This window comes from Furipterus horrens, unplaced genomic scaffold (genome assembly GCF_987537825.1).
Source record: "Furipterus horrens unplaced genomic scaffold, mFurHor1.1.pri manual_scaffold_2, whole genome shotgun sequence".
Lineage (NCBI taxonomy): Eukaryota > Metazoa > Chordata > Mammalia > Chiroptera > Furipteridae > Furipterus > Furipterus horrens.
Window position 1 is genome coordinate 57,820,032 of NW_028327172.1, and position 20,114 is coordinate 57,840,145.

Below are 20,114 nucleotides of genomic sequence, written 5' to 3' on the forward strand. Positions count from 1 at the left end.
AGGGTTATGATTTTTACCCTAAAGTGAATCATTGGATATGGATAGTGAAACTATCCATAGTGAATCTCTGCTGAGTTTTGTCTTTACTTATTAACATTATTACAGATATCCCCTATTTTCTCTTCCCCTTTGCCCACCTCCACCCATCCCCTCCACCAACCCCCCCCACCAGCCTTCGCTAACTATTGTTTGTGTTCATAGGCTATGCATATATATTCTTTGACTAATCTTTTCACCGTTGTTATCCAGTACCCCCAACCCCTCCCCTCTGAGATCTGTCAATCTGTTCCATGTATCCTTGCCTCTGGTTCTATTTTGTTCATTAGTTTATTTTGTTCATTATATTCCACACATAAGTGTGATCATATGGTACTTGTCTTTCTCTGACTGTTTATTTTGCTTAGCAGAATAATGTCCAGGTCTGTTCATGCTGTTGCAAAGGGTAAGAGTGCCTTCTTTTTTACAGTTACATAGTATTCCATTGCGTTAAGGAACTACGGCTTTTTTCTCCACTCATCTACTGATGGGCACTTGGGCTGTTTCCAGATCTTGGCTATTGTAAATAACATTGCTATGAGCATAAGTGTGCATATATTCTTTCTGATTGGTGTTTCTTAATTCTTAGGATATATTTCCAGAAGTAGGATCACTGGGTCAGAAGGCAGTTTCATTTTTAATTTGGGGCAAAAACCTCATGCTATTATCCACAGTGGCTGAACCATTCTGCACTTCCACAAACAGTGCACGAGATTTCCCTTTTCTCCACTTTCTCACCAGCACTTGTTATTTGTTAATTTATTTATGGCAGATGTGAGAAACCTATAGCCAAAATCATATTCAATGGACAAAAACTGAAAGCATTTCCCTTAATATCAGGAACAAGATAGGATGTCTGCTTTCACCACTCTTATTCAACATAGTACTGGAAGTCCTAGCTACAAGGATCAGACAAGAAGAAAAAATGAAAGGCATCCAAAGTGAAAAGGAGGAAGTATAGTAAAACTGACATTATTCACAGAAGACATGATATTGTACATAGAAAACCCTAAAAACCACCAAAAAATGACTAGGTCGAATCAATGAGTTCAGGAAAGTAGAAGGGTACAAAATTAATATCCAGAAATTGGTGGCATTTTTACACACCGATAATGAACTATCAGAAAGAGAAACCAAGAAAAAAAATCCCATTTACTACTGCAAAAATAAGTAAGATAAGTAAATAAATAAATTACCTTGGAATAAACTTAGCCAAAGAGGAAACTGAAGAAAGAGAGGAAGATACCATATACTGTGTTCATAGATTGGAAGAATTAAGAGCATTAAAATGTCCATACTACCCAAAGAAATCTATAGATTCAATGCAATTCCTATTAAAATACCAGTGGCATATTTCACAAATATAGAACAAATATTCCAAAAATTTATAAGGAACCAAAAAAAAGACCCTGAATAACATCAGCAAGCATTTAAAGAAGGACAAAGTTGGAAGGGTCACAATACTGGACATCAAACTATACTACAAAGCCATTGTTATCAAAACAGCCTGGTACTGGCATAAGAACAGGAATATAGATCAATGCAACAGAACATAGATCCCAGAAATCAACCACACCTTTATGATCAATCAATATTTGGCAAAGGAGGCAAGAGCATACAATGGAGTAAAAAGAGTCTCTTCAATAAATAATGTTGGGGAAATTGGACAGGTACATGCAAAAAATGAAACTAGATCATCAACATACACCATACACTAGAATAAACTCAAGATGGATAAAAGACTTAAATGTAAGTTGTGAAACCATAAAAATCCTAGAAGAAAAGATAGACAGTAAAATCTCAGACATCTCATGTACCAATATTCTTGCCAATATATCGTCTAGGGCAAGGGAAACAAAGGAAAAAAAAAACAAATGAGACTGTAAAGCTTCTGCACAGCAAAAGAAACCACCAACAAAACAGAAAGAGAACCCACTGAATGGGATGATATATTTGCCAATAATACATCTAATAAGGGGTTACAGTATCCCCTCACTTATCACGGGTATTATGTTCTAGACCCCCCCCCCCGTGAAGTAGGAACCTTACATTTATTCTACACTCTTAAACCTACGTAACTTTAACAACATATGTATACAGTACCGCAAAATCCTGTGATATAGTGAAAAATCCGCGATAAATGACTAAATATAATATTTTTTTAAATCCCGCGATACAGTAAGGCCTCAATAAGTGAACCGTGATATAGAGAGAAACTACAGTACTTCCCAAAATATATAAAGTACTTACACGACTCAACACCAGGAAGACAAACAATCCAATTAAAAAATGGGCAAAAGACCTGAATGGACACTTCTCCAAAGAGGACATACAGATGACCAATAGACATGAAAAAAATGCTCAGTTCATTAATCATCAGAGAGTTGCAAATTAAAACTACAATAAGGTATCACCTCACACCTGCCAGAATCATTGCTGAGTTTTAAGTAGGGAATGATGAGCTCATCATTATATTTGAGGTAGACCACACTGGTACCAGTGTGAAGGCCTGACTTCCAAGAAGAATCTTTGGGGGTGAGGGAAAAATGAACAGTGACTGAAAAAACTGACATTGAAGGAAAGGAGCTCAAATAATAATCAGTAAGGCTTGGTGCTGGATGAGTTAAACATGATAAATCAGTAAAAATATGTCTAACAAGCATTTGAAAGATGTATGTTTAAGACAAATGTGATTTCAAGGATAATTGATTATATTATTATAAAACAATGTAGGCATCTGGCACTGTTTTGTTAGAGTGATGCTATTTTATTATATTCTAGGAAAATGTCATGGACTATCAATAAGAAATGATGGAGGCTGCTCATTACTGAAGACTTTCAAGGGAATTTCAAAGAGTCTATAGTTAAGATTTCTTTTTTTTTTTTTTTTTTTTTTGGCCCCACTGTGAGACTAGAAAAGGAGAGTTTGATGAGGATCCTAGGAATGAAGTGGAAGCTATGGAAGTCTTCCACCTTATAAGAAAAATAAAATGAGGAAAAAGTCTGCCATGTAGTATGTACTATTTGCTAGGTACTGTCGTAGGCATATTACATGTGATTTTTTTTTTAATCTTAATAATAACGACTAATTTTTATTGACCATGGTGTCAGGCTTAACAAAAAATCTTACATGCATTTATCATTTACTCATTATGTACGTATTGTATATATATGCTGTTAGTATTGCCATATTAAAGATGAAGTAATTTAAGTTTAGGAAGCTAAAGCATCTTACCCCAATCACATAGCAGAGAAGTAATATTTCAAACTTAGACATCTCAGACTCTAATAACTTATTTTAAGGAAAGAAAGGCAGGTTTCATCTCTCTTTACTGGCAAGGTCTCACTTGGTATAAGTCATGGACCAAATAGCAGCTATGATGTAATGTACAAAGAAGACACCCAATAGCTAGCCGTAGGACCTTGAGCAAGTCTTTACTCTCTCTGTGTTCTGTTTTCCTCATCTGCATATTAGATCTCTTTTTTGTCCACTGACCCACTGACCAGTTCAAAAAATTGCTCACTCTTCTGTGATTTTTTCTTTCATCAATCCCTTCTGTGGAACTGTGAGGCTTGGATTCCCCTTTTTCCTATCTCACATTCTAGATTCCCCCTAGTGGGTGGCGATCACTGACCAAGTCTGCAGCATGATTTGGTTTGCAAAATATCAAACAATAAGGCCTCTAAAGTCCCTTCCAGATCATAAAAATCTGCTAATGTGCTGCAGCTGACAATGCTTGCTTTTTCTGTAAAATTATAAATGTATTGAGCTGTGAAAAAATGCTGTTTACTGAGACATTTTTGAAGGAGCATTTCATTTTGTACAAAGAAAAAACCCCAATAAAAGTAAGAATAAATAAATAAGGCTAGGTGGAATTTTTTCTGTGGGAGAGATAAAAAGAAGTGCTAACATGCATTAAGGACAATGGAATGTAGACAATACAGATTCATTCCAGAAGTCTGAGACATCTTCATACTCTGAAATTAGTTATAGAGAGTGAATAAAAAGAAATAAAGGCTTCCTGGAATGAAGCAAGAAAAAGTAATTTGGTGTTCACAGAACTCTTTAGTCCTGAGTTCCCAAAACAACAAATTGTTTATTTTGCTTAGAAATTCAATTTAATTTAACAACATGGAAGTAGAAGGTGGGCTTTTAAAGGTAAACACTGCAGTATGGAAAGCTATTGTGCAAGGGACTCATACTCTGTGACAAGCTATAAACTAGTATCTTTCTTTAGTAGAAGTGTATGACAGGGTTTGGGCTGTAAAAACGATTGAAGTTCCTTCTAATTGGAAAATTGCCACTTTCACACAGTCCATCAGACACTCACTTAACTGGTACTTAATGGAAGATGCTGATGGAAAACCACAAAGGTGTCACTGGGGTGACATTCCATTTAAAGTCACCCTGAAATAGACGGTGTGAGCTTTCCAAGAGGAGACATAACCATTGAATTGGAAGCAGGCAGGATTATAGAGCGGAACCTAACAACACAGGAGAGAGTTGTATAGCCCAGTGGCTGAAGGATTTGGATCAGTGGGATGTAGTATCATGGGTGTTTGCAAATGAATTTTGTGTCCCTCTTTCAACACCTCTGTAAGCCCTGCCTACTTCCTGGAGAGAGAATGTAGAATTTGGGAGCAAATGTGTACTTCTGTTTGATTGAGAATTTATGCAAGTGAAAATAAGGAGCAAAAAAAAGAAAGAAAAACATAAGTTCTTGTATAACGGCATGAAAAGTAAATCAGAAAGTTGAACAACTATGTGTAGCCTCTCCCAATGTGACCTCCATTTTGTTACCAATGAGGGAATTGCCGTAGGTGATGTCAAGTCAGCTCCAGAAGTTTATTTCTACTAACTAATTATTTCATTTGGAGAGATGGATTTAAGGTATAAAACAAGAGCAAATATATAGGTATTGGCAGGTCCTCTTAAGAAATAGAAGAACATTGACCTAAGTTAATCATGGTGACTGGTGATAATATGACATTGTACCTACTGACCGACTATTAAATCTGCTTCCCTCTCTTCTTCCATCAGCTGCCCATCACTATTCATTGTTGCAGTCATTACAGGCTTCCTCATGGATTTCCCTGCCTCTATTTTTACCATCTTCTAATTCATTTCTACACGGCAACAAGAATGATATTTCCCAAAATGGCAAAACTCCTTTGTTCACAGATCCTAAATTGTTCACTGTTGGTTCAAAATAAAATCCCAAATCCTTAGTACGTTGCACAATGCCTTTCATGATGTGGCCTCAAGGGGGTGTCACCCATGGCAGGATTAAGGAAAAAGCCTGCAAGGACTGGCGGTTGTTTATCTGAGGGACTCTCAGAAATGTTCCTGGGAGAGAGAACAGGAGTCATGCACAGAAGGAAGTGCACAGAAACTAATAAAATGCTTAGCATCAAATATGAAGGGTTAAGGAAAAAAGCATGAGGCCCAGAAACAAGTTAGAAATGTCTGAAGAAAAACAGGGGTGCAAGGAGTAGCTAGCATGGAAGCCTCAAGAGGAGAATTGTATAAAGTGAGGGCAGAGCTCTTCCTTTACATGCTGCCTCCAGTGTGTTGTGGGACAGAGTGAGAGCGTAGTGGGGGCTTGAGTGACTCAACACTGCATCTCTTTGCAGGCACAACTGCTCCGGGCCCTCACATGTGCTATCCTCTTCCAGTGAAAGAGGCTGAAAAAGACTGTGTTCTTTCACATGACTTTGCTCACGCTGTCCTCACTCTGGAATAGACTGTTATTTTCATCTGCCTGACACTCTTTTTCAGGCTTCAAGACATGGCATAGATTTCAAAGACTGAATGGACCTGCCCTGACCAGTGTGGCTCAGTTGGTTGAGCATCGTCCCCCAAAGCAAAAGGTCACTGGTTCAATTCGCAGTCAGGACAGAGATTTGTGAGCCAGGTCCCCGATTGGTGTGTGTGAGAGGCAACCAATTGATATTTCTCTCTCTCATTAATGTTTCTCTACCTCTCTTTTGCCTTCCTTTCCCCTCTCTCTAAAAATTAAATAAATAAAAAATTTTAAAAGTGCCCTTCTAACAAGTTCCCAGAGGAAGCTACTCTGAGGCAGGGTTTTCTTTCTTTTTCTTCCTTTTCTACCTTTCTTCCTTTTCTTCCTTTTCTACCTTTCTTTCTTTCTTTCTTTCTTTCTTTCTTTCTTTCTTTCTTTCTTTCTTTCTTTCTTTCTTTCTTTCTTTCTTTCTTTCTTTCTTCCTTTCTTCCTTCCTTCCTTCCTTCCTTCCTTCCTTCCTTCCTTTCTTTCTTTCCTCACTTGAGGACATGTTCATTGATTTCAGACAAAGAGGGAGAGAGGGCAGGAGGGTAGGAGGCAGAGAGAGAAAAGAAAGGAAAGGAAGGAAGAAAGGAAGAAATAAATTTCCTTACCCAGCTTTAGGTCCCCAAGAAGACTTACCTTCAGTTCCCATTAGTTAGGAACGAGTCCTACACCCATGATCTACATTGCAAGCGTGTCTGACAGCATGAATTCCTGGAATGTTCATCCTCTCACAGGAGGCAGACACTGCTTTCAAAGACAAAAGAAGAGAATAATAGCTGCCAGTTAGGCAACCAATGCCATGTGTCATAGTACCTAAAGAACCTTAGATTGGGGATGACAGCCATTAAAATCTTCATTAATTCCATTTTGGCAGTTTATGTAGACTCTTAAGGAGAATTAAATTTTATATTAAAATGACAGCTAGCTAAGATCTATTTGATCATCTGTTGTGTGACAGGCACTGTGATAGAGTTCACATGTATTTCCTAATTTTATTTTAACAAGCAACCTGCAAAGTCAATACAGTTAATGTTCCCATTTAACAGATAAGAAACCTGAGACAGAAAGCATAAGATTACTCAACATCACACAACTAATAAATGCTGGGGCCAAGAATTGATCTTAGGTAGACTGATTTGAAAAAATCAATAAATATAACATCTATCTCTTAATAATCTGTTTTTCTTTGGGAGGACTATACAGAATTAAAACTTTCATAAAACTCGACAAATTCCCTTAGAGATTTTTACAAACTGTCTTGAACACAGAGTTATATAAATTCACTCCTTATATATACAGAGTTGGGCAAAAGTAGGTTTACAGTTGTTCATATGGAAAATAAAACAGTAATGATAGAAGAATAAACTCTGTATTTCATGTACTCACAAGTACTTTTGCCCCACACTGTATAAAAAGCCCAAAATGTTCAGAGGAAAACACTTTCACCCAAATTCTAGAAAGAATGTTTAGAAACCAAATGTAATGTTTTTATTATTAGATAGGTAGTCTGGTTTAGTGAGAAGCTAACTAATTTTGGAGTCATTGAATCCCATCTTCCTCACTTAGAAAATATGTAAACTGCAGTCATTACTGAATGTCTCCAAACCTCATTTTCCTCATATGTAAAACAGCTAGAATAACAACTAATTTGCATGGCTGTTTTAAGGATGAAATGAGATGATATATGTTAAATACCTAGCGTGTTATGTGTTACAGAATAGTCACTCAATACTTAGAGCTCTTATTATTTCACATTAGAATTTATTGCTTCAGTTCTCATGCTTGAACAGTGTCATCTTAAGAATTTTTGTAAAGATATATACATTGACTAATTTATGTAAGCATCAGTGAGTCAAACTGAACAATATATCCAGAATTTACTTATGCATTGGAACAGCCCCAGAGAAATATCAGGTGACCATATTTCAAAGTAACCAAATTATTGCTTATTAAAATTAGCATTACATTAATGAATGTTGTCACATAGCAACAGCCTATGAAAAGTGGCTGAAGTGACAAAGTTAGTTTTGTATTTAACAACATAAAAACATTGGGAAGGTATTAAATAATACTGGTGCCCCGTCAAAGCCCCCCCTGCCCCCCGTGGCTTTGGTTATTTTTTTCAATTGAATTTCTGAATGTGTCTTAGGAAAACAGTTCCTTTTTCATTTCAAATTTATTTGTTCTAAATGGTTTTAACATATACTCCTGTACAAGATTAGATTTGACACGGCAACAGTAGTTTGCTCATTTAGCAGTTTAGTAGTGCTAAACTCAGAGGATTTTTATGAGAGTTAAGTGAGTTTTTATGTAACAGTGTCTGACACATAGTGAGAATTCCATAAGAATTAGTTATCATTGTTACTGTCATCTTGCCATCATTTATTAATATACAAATGAGAAATAAAATTATGATACAAAATTTTCTAAAAAAAGAAGCACATGGCCATATTTAGAGAGGTCTATGTGAATTCTTCCATGATGATAATTTCTAGGCTTAAATGACTTAATTATTATCAATTATCAAAACCTTAAAACCTAAAAAGCTGTGGATTATTTTGCCCAAGATCCATAAGCATGATAAAAGAAATGGCATGTTGATTTTTTGTTTGTTTTATTCTATTTTTTTTAAATTTCTGATTGTATATGTTAAATCTTCTTGATGCAAAAAAAAAAAAAATCACCTTATAGAAATATTTTTCTTACATGATAAAATATTAGAGATTCTTGGATAATTTGGAGATATCAAGCATATCTAATGTCTAGGTAGATATAATTTACTATTTTATAGTCAATTTACTCCCAAATAGATAACTTAATTCCTTAAGTAAAAAGGTTATATAGTGGGATTATAAATTATGTTTTTTAGTTCCTTAGAGATATTCAGTTGCTCAATAGTCATTTAATATTGACTCTCAGTTTTACATTAAAATAAGTACTTCTCCTAATGCTTGGCATTAGGAAAAGACAGCTACCAAAGGCACCAGAGCCCCTGCCTTCAAGTAACTCATAGTCTAGGTTGAGATGCGTATACAAACAAAGCTAATCATAATTTGGTGGACCCAAATCTCGCTGTCAGCTAGAGATCTCTCTGAGCTGCAAAACGCTGGCCCTCAGCACTGGCAATTCATGCCATGGATGTTTGCTTTCTTCCATACCAGCAGAGCATGTATTTCTGGCTGTCTTCTGTTTTTCCCTTCTGTTCTTGCTCTCTGTTTTTAACAGTTCATGTGGTTATATTGGGCCCATCTGGATAATTTAGAATAAACTTCCTATTTTAAGGTCAATTGATTAGTAACTTCAATTGCATTGTAAAGTCCCTTTTGCTATGTAAGCAAATGTATTCACCATAGTGTTATCTCATCATATTCACAGCTTCCAGGAATTAGGGCAGGACATCTTTCGAGGGCACTATCTGCCTACTGTGTCTAATTAAAGTTGTAATAGTTTTAAAAGTCAAACAGCATTAAATGATTAAAAATGGAAAAAGAATACATTTACCCTTCCTCAAAGACTTTCTCCTCTGCATTATGTTCCTCCTGATCAACAGTTTTCATTTATTTTACTATTTCTTCTAAAATTAAAAAAAAAATTTTAATGAATTTACTGACAGTTGGACTTCCAGTTGGGACAAAATGGAATACACTCATCTTTCTGCTCCTCCTAAGTACAACCAAAAGACATGGAAATAATAGAACAGACCATCATAGGAGGACTCTGAAATGTGGAAGGAGGACAGACAGGCTGGCAACCCCAGAACTTGAGGAAAAGATAACAGCCTGGCATCTCTCACCTCTCCCATGAACAAAACCAGGGAAGGAGGCAAGGGTCCAATATTCTCATGACACGGCACAAACAGGGACTGTGAAGGAGCCTTGCTAGCATCTACCCTCACAGGCCCAAGCTCTCCTACTTCCCACCTAAAGCCACCAGGCCCAGAAAATTCATCTCTCACATTCCAGATGGCATAAGCAGAATCAAACAAGAGACCACTGATACCAAGTAAAGGAAGAAGGCCAAAATTGTACTGAAAGAGTTCTAAAATCTATGTTGTTACTGGAAACACAATCCACAAAAGTAGAACAAGACCTATATGCTCAGGCTGAAAAGGGTGACTGCTTGCTAAAATATAAGATTTCAATAGAATTCAGAATCACTTAAAATTCCAAATTTTCATGATCCAACCAAAAATCACCTGACATACCAAAAAAAAAAAAGTCAACTTGTAGAAGAAAACACAATCAAAAGACATTGGGATGAATTTGATGTTGGAATTATTGACATGGATTTTAAAGCAGCCATAAAAAGGTAAACCAAGAGCATTGTAAATTCTCTTTAAGCAATAAAAAAATAGAGAAGATATAAAAAGAAAGCAAAAGCTACAGAACTGAAAATTATAATAACCAAAATAAATTTTCACCACTCTTATTTAACACAGTATTTAAAATTCTAGCCAACACAGCCCTGGCTGGTATGGCTCAGTGGATTGAGTGCCAGCTAGAAACCAAAGGGTCACTCATTCGATACCCAGTCAGGGCACATGCCTGGGTTGCAGGTCAGGTCCCCAGTTGGGGGATGTGAAAGGCAACCACACATTGATGTTTCTCTCCCTCTCTTCCTCCCTTCCTTCCTCTCTCTAAAAATAAAAAAATAATATCTTTTAAAAATTCTAGCCAATACAATAAGACAGAGAAAAAAAAAAGATTGAAAATGGAAGGGAGTTGGGGAAGTAATAAAAGATAAAGAGGGCCAATTATATGGTGACAAAAGATTATTTGACTTTGGGTGGTGAGTACACAATGCAATATACAGATCTTGTATCATAGAAATGTAAACCTATATAATCTTATTAACCAATATCCCCCTAGTAAATTTAATATGAATAAATAAATAGAAATATATTCTTAAAAATTTGGATTTATCCACAAAAAGAAAGAAAAGGAATAACTAAAACTGTCCCTATTTGCAGATGACATGATTGTCTACATAGAAAATACCAAAGAATCTACAGAAATTTCTAAGACTAATGAAGTTCACCAAGGTTGTAGAATACAAGATTAAACAGAAATCAACTGATATTTCTACATATCCTGTGAATACTGAAACTAAATTAAAAAAATACCATTTATAGGAGTTCAAAAGAAAGTTAAGTATTTAGGAATTAATCTTTAAAAAGATGTGTAAGAGCTGTATGCTAAAAATTACAAAATGCTAATGAAGTAAATCAAAGATTAGCTAAATAAATGGAAAGACATACCACGTTCGTTCATCGATTAGAAGACTCAAAATAGTGAAGATGTCAGTTCTCCCCACAGTGGTCTATGGGCTTAACAAAATCCCCATCAAAACCCCACCAACCAGAAAAAAAGATGGCAGTGGAGTAGGAGGATATATGGTACATCTCCTTCCAGAACTTATTTGGAAATAAAACTAAAGAGACGACTAGATACCTGAAATAAACCAAAGACTACCTGAAAAAGAGGCTTTTAACCAAGAACAGGGAAAAAACAAACACCACAACAGGTAGGGAAGGTGAAGTTGTTAAAGGGGCCAGCCTGTTCACAAGGGCAGCAGGCCAAGGCTGCCTTGAAAGGAGAGAAAGGAGAGAAGGGGGGAACACAAAGTAGGCTTCCAAACACAGAGCACCAGTGCCAGAATCAGCAGAGGGGTAGCAGCCAGTGGTGAAAGACCATGGGGTCTACTTCTGCTGGGGAGAAACGAGACCCACTGGAGATAAAGCCATTATTTTTTTTTCCATTCTCAATTCTTAAAGGGGTCTTGTGTTCACAACCATTCACCTTGGATCCCAGTAAAGGGGAGGTAGTGCGGACTACAGTCTTGTGAAGAGAGTTTAGTGTGGGATGCACTGGAGAGCGATGTGGGGGACTGGCTATGGGGCTTTCTGTGCTGGGACATACCTAGATTCCACAGCATCCATCTTTCTTGAGTAGAGCAAACCCCTACCCACCAGGGGAAAATTGTCTTCCCCTGTGGGATACCACTCCCCCCAATCTTCCTCTGCAATCCTGCTCTCTCCACCCCGCATCTCTTTTTTTCCCCTTTTTAAGTGGTTCAGTGTCTTGCTTTGCTAGGTTTTTTTCCCCTTTTATTCTTTCTTTTCTCCCATCTTGCATCTTAACCCCAGCCTAGGAGACAGCAGCCTATGCAGACTCAGGGGGTGTCAAAGATGGGCTTTGGGATACAGCCATACTATATACTCTCCTAAAAAACAAACTGGCATTTTCCACACATGGGAGAGCCATAGAAAGACAAGGTAGGAAGAAACACCCAGTCAGAGCAACAAAATGAAAAAAAGGCTTAAAAAGAACAAAGAGAGTTTCAGGGAGCTTTGGGACAACATGAAACATAACAATATTCACATCATAGGGATATCAGAAGGAGAAGAAATGGAGCAAGAAATAGAAAACCTGTTTGAAGATATTGACAGAAAAATCCCTTACCTTGATGAAGGAAAAAGTCATGCAAGTTCAGGAAGCAATGAGAACCTTAATCAAGATGAATCCAAAGAGGCCTACACCAAGACATATCATAATTAAAATGACACAGTTTAAAGACAAAGAGAGAATCTTAAAGGTATCAAGGGAGAAACAGTTAGTTACCTACAAGGGAGCTCTTAACAGGCTGTCAGCTGATTTCTCAACAGAAACAATACAGACCAGAAGGGATTGGCATGAAATATTCCAAGTAATGGAAAGCAAGAACTGACAACCAAGACTACTCTATTCAGCAAGGCCCTTATTTAAAATGGAAGGTGAAATAAAGAGCTTCCGACTTTTTTTTAAAAGGCTGAAAGAGTACATTTCCACCAAACTAACATTGCAAGAGATGCTAACATGACTGCTATAAGAAGAAAAATAAATAGAGAGGAACACAGATACAAAGGGAAAAATGGCAATGAATAGGTGCATATCAATATTGACCTTAAATGTAAATGGAATAAATCAAAAGACATAGGGTAGCTAAATGGATATGAAAACATGACCTGCATATATACTGTCTAAAAGAGACTTACTTTAGAACAAAAGATTTATATAGGCTGAAAGTGAAGGGAGGGGAAAAAGTATTCCATGCGAATGAAGGGGAAAAAAAGCTGGGGTAGCAATACTTCTGTCTGACAAAATAGACTTCAAAACAAAGGTCAAAATAAAAGACAAAGAATCATACTACTTAAGGGTCAGTTCAATAAGAGGATATAACCCTTGTAAACATATATGCATCCAATATAGGAGCACCTAAATCTGTAAAGAAAATCTTGGAGGACTTGAAGAAAGAGATCGACAGCAGTGCAGTCATCATAGGGGATTTTAACACTCCACTGTCAAAAATGGACAGGTCGTCCAGATAAAAAATCAACAAGGATATAGCAGTATTAACCAACACACTACATCAAATGGATTTAATTGGTATCTAAAGAACATTTCGCCCCAAAGAAGCAAAATACATATTCTTCTCTAATACACATGGATCATTCTCAAAGATAGACCATATGGTAGAACACAAAATAATCCTTAACAAATTTGAGAAAATTGAAATCATATCAAGCAATTTTCAGATCACAGTGGCCTAAAACTAGAAATCAACCTCAAGAAAAAAAATAAAACACTCAGATACATGAAAGATAAACAACATGTTATTAAATAATGAGTGGGTTGACAATGAGATAAAGAAAGAAAAAAGAAATCTAGAAACAAATGAAAATGAACACACAACAACCAAAGCCTATGGCACACAGCGAAGGCAGTCCTGAGAGGGAAGTTTGTAGCATTACAGGCCTACCTAAGGAAGATAGAAAAGATTTTTTTTAAAAAGACAACCAACAAAGACCAGAGCAAGTAGAAGGAATGAAATAATCAACTTCAGAACAGAAATAAATGACATAGAGACAAACAAACAAAAATTCAAAAGATCAACAAATCTAGAAGCTGGTTCTTTGAAAAGATAAACAAAATTGACAGACCTTTAATCAGATTCATTAAGAAAAGAAGAGGGAGGACCCAAATAACTAAAATCAGAAATGAAAGATGAGAAGTAACAACTGATACCATAGAAATACTAAGGTTGGTAAGAAATTACTATGAACAAACTATATGCCAAGAAAGTGGACAACCTGGGAAAAATGGATAAATTTTTAGAGACGTACAATTTTCCGAAACTGAATCAGGAAGAAGCAGAAAACATGCACAGACTGATTAAAAACTAGCGATATTGAAGCAGTAATCAAAAAAAACTCCTGGCACATAAAAGCCATGGACCAGATGGCTTCACAAGCAAATTTTACCAATCATTCAAAGAAGAATTAACACCTGTCTTTCTCAAACTATTCAAAAAAAAAAAAAAAAAATTCAGGAAGTGGGAAGACTTCCAAACTCTTTTTACGAGGCCAGTGTTATCCTAATTCCAAACCATGTAAAGACTCAACAAAGAAAGAAAAATACAGGCCAATATCTCTGATGAACATAGATGCTAAAATCCTCAAAAAATATTAGCAATGCATCAAAAAGATCATACACCATAATCAAGTGAGTTTTATTCCAGGAATGCCAGGATGGTACAATATCTGCAAATCAATAAAGAGGATATGTCACATAAACAAAATGAAAGAAAAATATCACATGATTATATCAATAGATGCAGAAAAAACGTTTGATAAAAATCCAGCACCCATTTATGATAAAAAACATTCAGCAAAGAGGAAATAGAGGGAGCATACCTCAAAATAATCAAGGTCACATACAAAAACCCTACTGCCAACTTCATACTCAATGAACAATAACAGAAGTCTTTACCCTAAGATCAAGAACAAGACAGGGGTGTCCGCTATCACCAATATTATTCAACATAATACTGGAAGTCCTAACCACAGAAATCAGAAAAGAAGAAATAAAAGGCATCCAAACTGGGAAAGAGGAAGTAAAGCTGTTACTTTTCACAGACAACGTGACATTATATATAGAAAACCGTAGAGGCTCCACCAAAAACTACTAGACCTAATAAATGAATTTGGCAAAGCGGCGGGATACAAAGTCAATATTCAGAAATTGATGGCATTTTTATACACCAATAATGAACTATCCAAAAGAGAAACTAAGAAAATCCCATTTACTGTTGCAACAACAACAAAAACAAAAAGAAATTTTTTTAAAAAAGAGTACCTAGGATTGGATTTAACCAAGGAGTTTAAAGATCTGATTCAGAAAACTATAGGACACTGAAGAAAGAAATTGAGGAAGATACAAATAAGTGGAAGCATATACTGTGTTCATGGTATATGTCTATACTACCCAAAACAATCTATTGATTCGGCACAATTCCTATAAAGATACCAATGGCATATTTCACAGATCTAGAACAAATATTCCAAAAATGTGTATGGAACCAAAAAAGACCCCCAATAGCCTCAGCAATCCTGAGAAAGAAGAACAAAGTTGGAGGGATCACAATACCTAATATCAAACTATACTACAAGGTCACTGTAATCAAAACTCTAGTACTGGCATAAGAATAAACACATAGATAAATGGAACAGAACAGAGAGCTCAGAAATTAACTCAGGTCTTTATGGTCAATTTATATTTGACAAAGGAGCCAAGAGCTTACAATAGAATAAAGGCAGCCTCTTCAATAAATGGTGTTGGGAGAACTGGACTGGTACATGCAAAAGAAAATGAAACTAGACTACCAGCTTACACCATACACCAGAATAAATTCAAAATGGATAAAACACTTAAATATAGGTCATGACACCATAAAAATCATAGAGGAAAACACAAGCAGTGAAATTTCAGATATCCCATGTAATAATATTTTCACCACTATATCTTCTAGGGCAAGGGAAATAAAGGGAAAAAAAGTAATGAGAGTATATCAAATTAAAAAGCTGCTACAAAGCTAAAGAAATTGTCATCAAAATGAAAAGGGATCCAACTGTATGAGAGAACATATTTGTCAACAATATATTGGGCAAGGGTTTAATCTCCAAAATATATAAAGATGTTATATGACTCAAGAGACAAATAATCCAATTAGAATGGGCAAATGACCTGGACAGACACTTCTCCAAAGAGGATGTACAGAGGGCCCATAGACATATGAAAGAATGCTCAACATCACTAGCCATCAGAGAGATGCAATTAAAACCACAATGAGATACCACCTCACACCAGTCAGAATGGCCATCATCAATAAATCAACAAACAACAAGTGCTGGTGAGGATGTGGAGAAAAGGTAACCCTAGTGCACTGTTGGTGGTACAGCCACTGTGGAAATAGTATGGAATTTCCTAAAAATACTAAAAATGGAACTGCCTTTTGACCCAGAGATTCCACTGCTGGGAATATACCCAAAGAATCCCGCAACACCAATTCAAAAGAATGTATGCGTACCCATGTCCATAGCAGTGTTTTTTGTTGTTGTTGTTTGTTTGTTTGTTTTTTGTTGGTGGTGGTGGCGTTTTTTTTTTTCTACAATAGCCAAGATTTGGAAACAGCCTAAGTGCCCAACAGGAAATGAGTGGATTAAAAAACTGGTGCATCTACACAACAAAATACTACGCAGCAGAAAAAAAGAAGGAATTCCTACCTTTTGCAACAGCATGGATGGAACCGGAGAGTATTATTCTAAGTGAAATAAGCCAGTCAATGAAAGACATACCATATTATCTCATTTATAAAAGAAATCTAATGAACCAAATAAACTAATGAGCAAGATAGAACCAGAGGCATAGAATCATGGAACAGACTGACAGCTATAAGAGGGGAGGGGACAGGTGGGGACTGATTAAAGAAGGTGAAGGGATTAGTCAACATATTCAAAGGACCCAAGGACATGGACAATGATTAGGGGACTGATTGCGGAAGTGGGGGGTGCGCTGGGTGGAGGGGGTGAAGGGGGAAAAATGTGAGACAACTGTAATAACATAAACAATAAAATAATTTTTAAAAACTCACCAATGTTTTTTGTAGCGATAGAAAATATTAATTCTAGAATTTACATGGAAATTAATGGACCTAGAATAGCTAAAACAATTTTGAAAAAGAATAATGTGTCCCTGGCTGGTGTGGCTCAATGGATTGAGCACCAGCCTGTGAACCAAAGGATAAAGAAGACGTGGTACTTGCCTACAATGGAAGACTACTCATCCACAAGAAGATAAAATACGGCCATTGTGACGACATGGATGCATCTTCAGAATAACATGCTAAGCAAAATAAGTCAGATAGAAAAGGACATGGACCATATAATTTCCTTCATATGTGGGGTAGAAACAGAAAACAACAAACAAAACAAGCTCATAGACACAGACAATAATATGGTGGTTACCAGAGAGAAAGGGAATGGAAGGAGGATGAGGAATGAAGGTGGTCAAATATATGACAATGAAGGGAGACTAGATTTTGGGTGGTGAGCACAAAATGCAATATATGGATGGTGTATTATAGAATTGTACACTTGAAACTTTTATAATGTCATTAACCAATGTCACCCCCAAAAAATGATTAATAAAAAGTGAGTGAAGGCCACAGGGACTTCTCTGGACATTTTGAGCTACCTTTCTGTTAATTTATTATTTGAAAACAAAAAAAGTTTAAAAATATATATTTACTATTCTCTTTTGTATCATCATGATTATTTATTATTTTTAAACAAAATTTTATATTTTATTTATTTTTAGAGAGGTGGGAAGGGAGAGAGAAAGAGAGGGAAAGAATCATCAATGTGTGATTGCCTCTGGTGCACCCCCAACTGGGGACCTAGCCTGCAACCCAGGCATGTGCCCTGACTGGGAATTGAACTGGTGACACTTTGGTTTGCAGGCCAGTGCTCAATCCACTGAGCCACACCAGCCCGGTGTGTCATCATGTTTAAATATTCTCAACCAACTTCCTGTTATGGAAAATGAAGATTTTAACTTCCATTCTCCATTCCCCTTCATCTCACGTGTCTCCCCCATTATAGTCATTACCATTATTATTGGTTAAATATGTATATAGTGTCTTTTATTGTTATGATGACATAAATATTTTTCTTATACTAATTGCTAGTTATACTAAAATTAAAACTTTATTTGCTTACATGAACATATGGCTAAGTCTTCTTATCCTTTCAACACCTCTGTACAATATTACACACAGAAAGCCTATTAGATAACCAATTCCACTTTTTTCCCCATTTCCTCCTTTGAGTTTCTTCTGAGACTTTCTGTTCTGTGCTCCACTCTGCAGGCTGGTCTGCATAAGTTCTGCTGCACAATTGAGGTCTTGGAAGTTCTGTTACCATTCTAGAAAATCACCTCATCTTTCCCCTGAGCCGGATTGCTCCACTACCACAATTCATGTTGTCCTGTGTCCTGATTCACTGCCCATTTTTGGTGGTGCACATCTTGTAGAAGCTTCCAGAGAAGGGGTGCATGTAGACTGAGATCTAGTATGGCTGAAGCTATTTTTTCTTTACCCTTACACCTGATTGGCTATTGAATTGAACATGATTCTATGTTGAAAAAAATTTCCTCAGAATTTAGAAGGCATTATTAATACATATCTATAAACTGTTATTCTCAACACAAAATCATTATAAATACATACAGTTTTTATTGTCAGGATTGATTTTAAATTAACATTTTAACATTAATGTTTGCAAATTTATGACAGTTTGTATTGGTAAATTCTTAGTGGGTCTTTTCAACTAAAAAATTCATATCCTAAGAAAGTTTCTTATACTTTTTAATAATTTTATTCTTTTCCTCAAATATTTATTGTCTAAATAACATCTAGACTGGTTCCCGAAATTTTGTTTCTTCTATTTTCTTTACCTTTTTTGTTGTACTTAGTGAATGATTTTATTAGCTTTATCTTCCAAACTTTTTTTTTTCACTTTAAATATCATATTTTAATTTCTGGGAACTCTTTCTTACCTTCTTGAATGTTCATTTCTTTAAAGCCACCTAATCACTTCTCACAGACACAGCATCTTCCCTTATTTCTGTGAGCATTACTTTTAATCTCTCACAGGTTTTCTTCTATTCCTTGCCTTGTCTCTGTTTCTTCTAAGTATCTCTTTGCTTTTTGTTTTTTGTTTTGATTTCTCTCTTTCATTTTAGATACTTCCCCCAATGTTCCATAATTCTTTGTTTCCCTTTCACATTTGAAAGTAAGGCCTTAAAAAGCTGGTTGGAAATACTGTGTATATATTCAGAGCTTCTTGACTGATATACACCACTCTGAACTAGCCGGACAGTATTTCTGCTTTTGTATTAGGCCTCAGATTTCAAAGCATGTTGGTCTTTTATCTGTATCAGTTTTGTTTTTTCCTCTAGAAAAAAATTCTTCCAACTTCTACCAGGGATACAGAAGCCTAGCTACAAACATTTTAAAGTTAGATGCACCAAGGGGCCAGGATGGGAGATCTTACCCTGGATATCTAGACTTTTACTTAGTGACTTTAAAAATAGGGCTTTATGTTTGCCGGATGTCTACAAGTACATAGCTTCTTTTTTAACTTTTCAAGAAAATGCATTGCCAGTGTCCTTCATTGATGGAGAAAGGGTGGACTAAGTTCTCTTTTGTAGACTTCCAAATAGTAGTCTTGTTTTCAGACCAGCCAGAAATCTCAAGAATTTTAAATGTGGAAAACAAAAAGAAGAATGAGATTATGAAGCCATAATCCCTATTACATCTCTGACACTGTGTTGCCTCTAAGTTTACATTGTTTCCTTTAATTCTTTCTACTACCTTGTGAGTTATATTATCCTTCTTTTACAGAAGAGGAAGCTGAAGCACAAAGAGGCTAATTAAGTTCCCCACAGTAACACACAGTTGAGAAATTAATATAATTCCTTATTGGAGTTCCTTATTCTTTTAACAAAGTTTGTGCAAAGGTTCCAACATAGGATACCAAAGTATTAGGAATGTTGCTCTTGTCCTTGTTTATCAGTCCCTACCGGTGACTTCTTAGATGCTCCTTGACCTGAAACACATGATCCCACTTTGTTGATTCCCTGAGGAATAGACATCTTTTCTAATTTAGGCAATGACAATGGTTGCTATTTGTGCTCTATAGCTGCACTACACAGGCTTCCTTCCTGCGGTCTGAGGAACTTCCTAGAGGTTGGTCATGGTGGACTTGAAATTTGACTGTTTTCAGAACACACTAACCTCTATGCCTTTCCCAAGCCAAGGAAATCTCTCAAAAGTGTTTATACCACTCTTATGCCTCCTTTCCAGGGACATGAGTCACTTGATCTCTATGATAAACTTAAGGGATTTTACAGA

At 36.2% G+C, this 20,114-nt stretch overlaps 1 long non-coding RNA gene across 1 annotated transcript in view; it reads right to left on the reverse strand.

Annotated features, from left to right (window-relative positions):
* The window catches only part of LOC150018623 (uncharacterized), a 129,951-nt gene extending 127,592 nt beyond the window's left edge, over window positions 1–2,359 (reverse strand). The window contains exon 1 of the long non-coding RNA XR_016509211.1: window positions 2,287–2,359. This is a non-coding gene — a long non-coding RNA (uncharacterized LOC150018623). The remainder of the gene's footprint in view (window positions 1–2,286) is intronic.
* Between the last annotated feature and the right edge of the window lie 17,755 nt (window positions 2,360–20,114).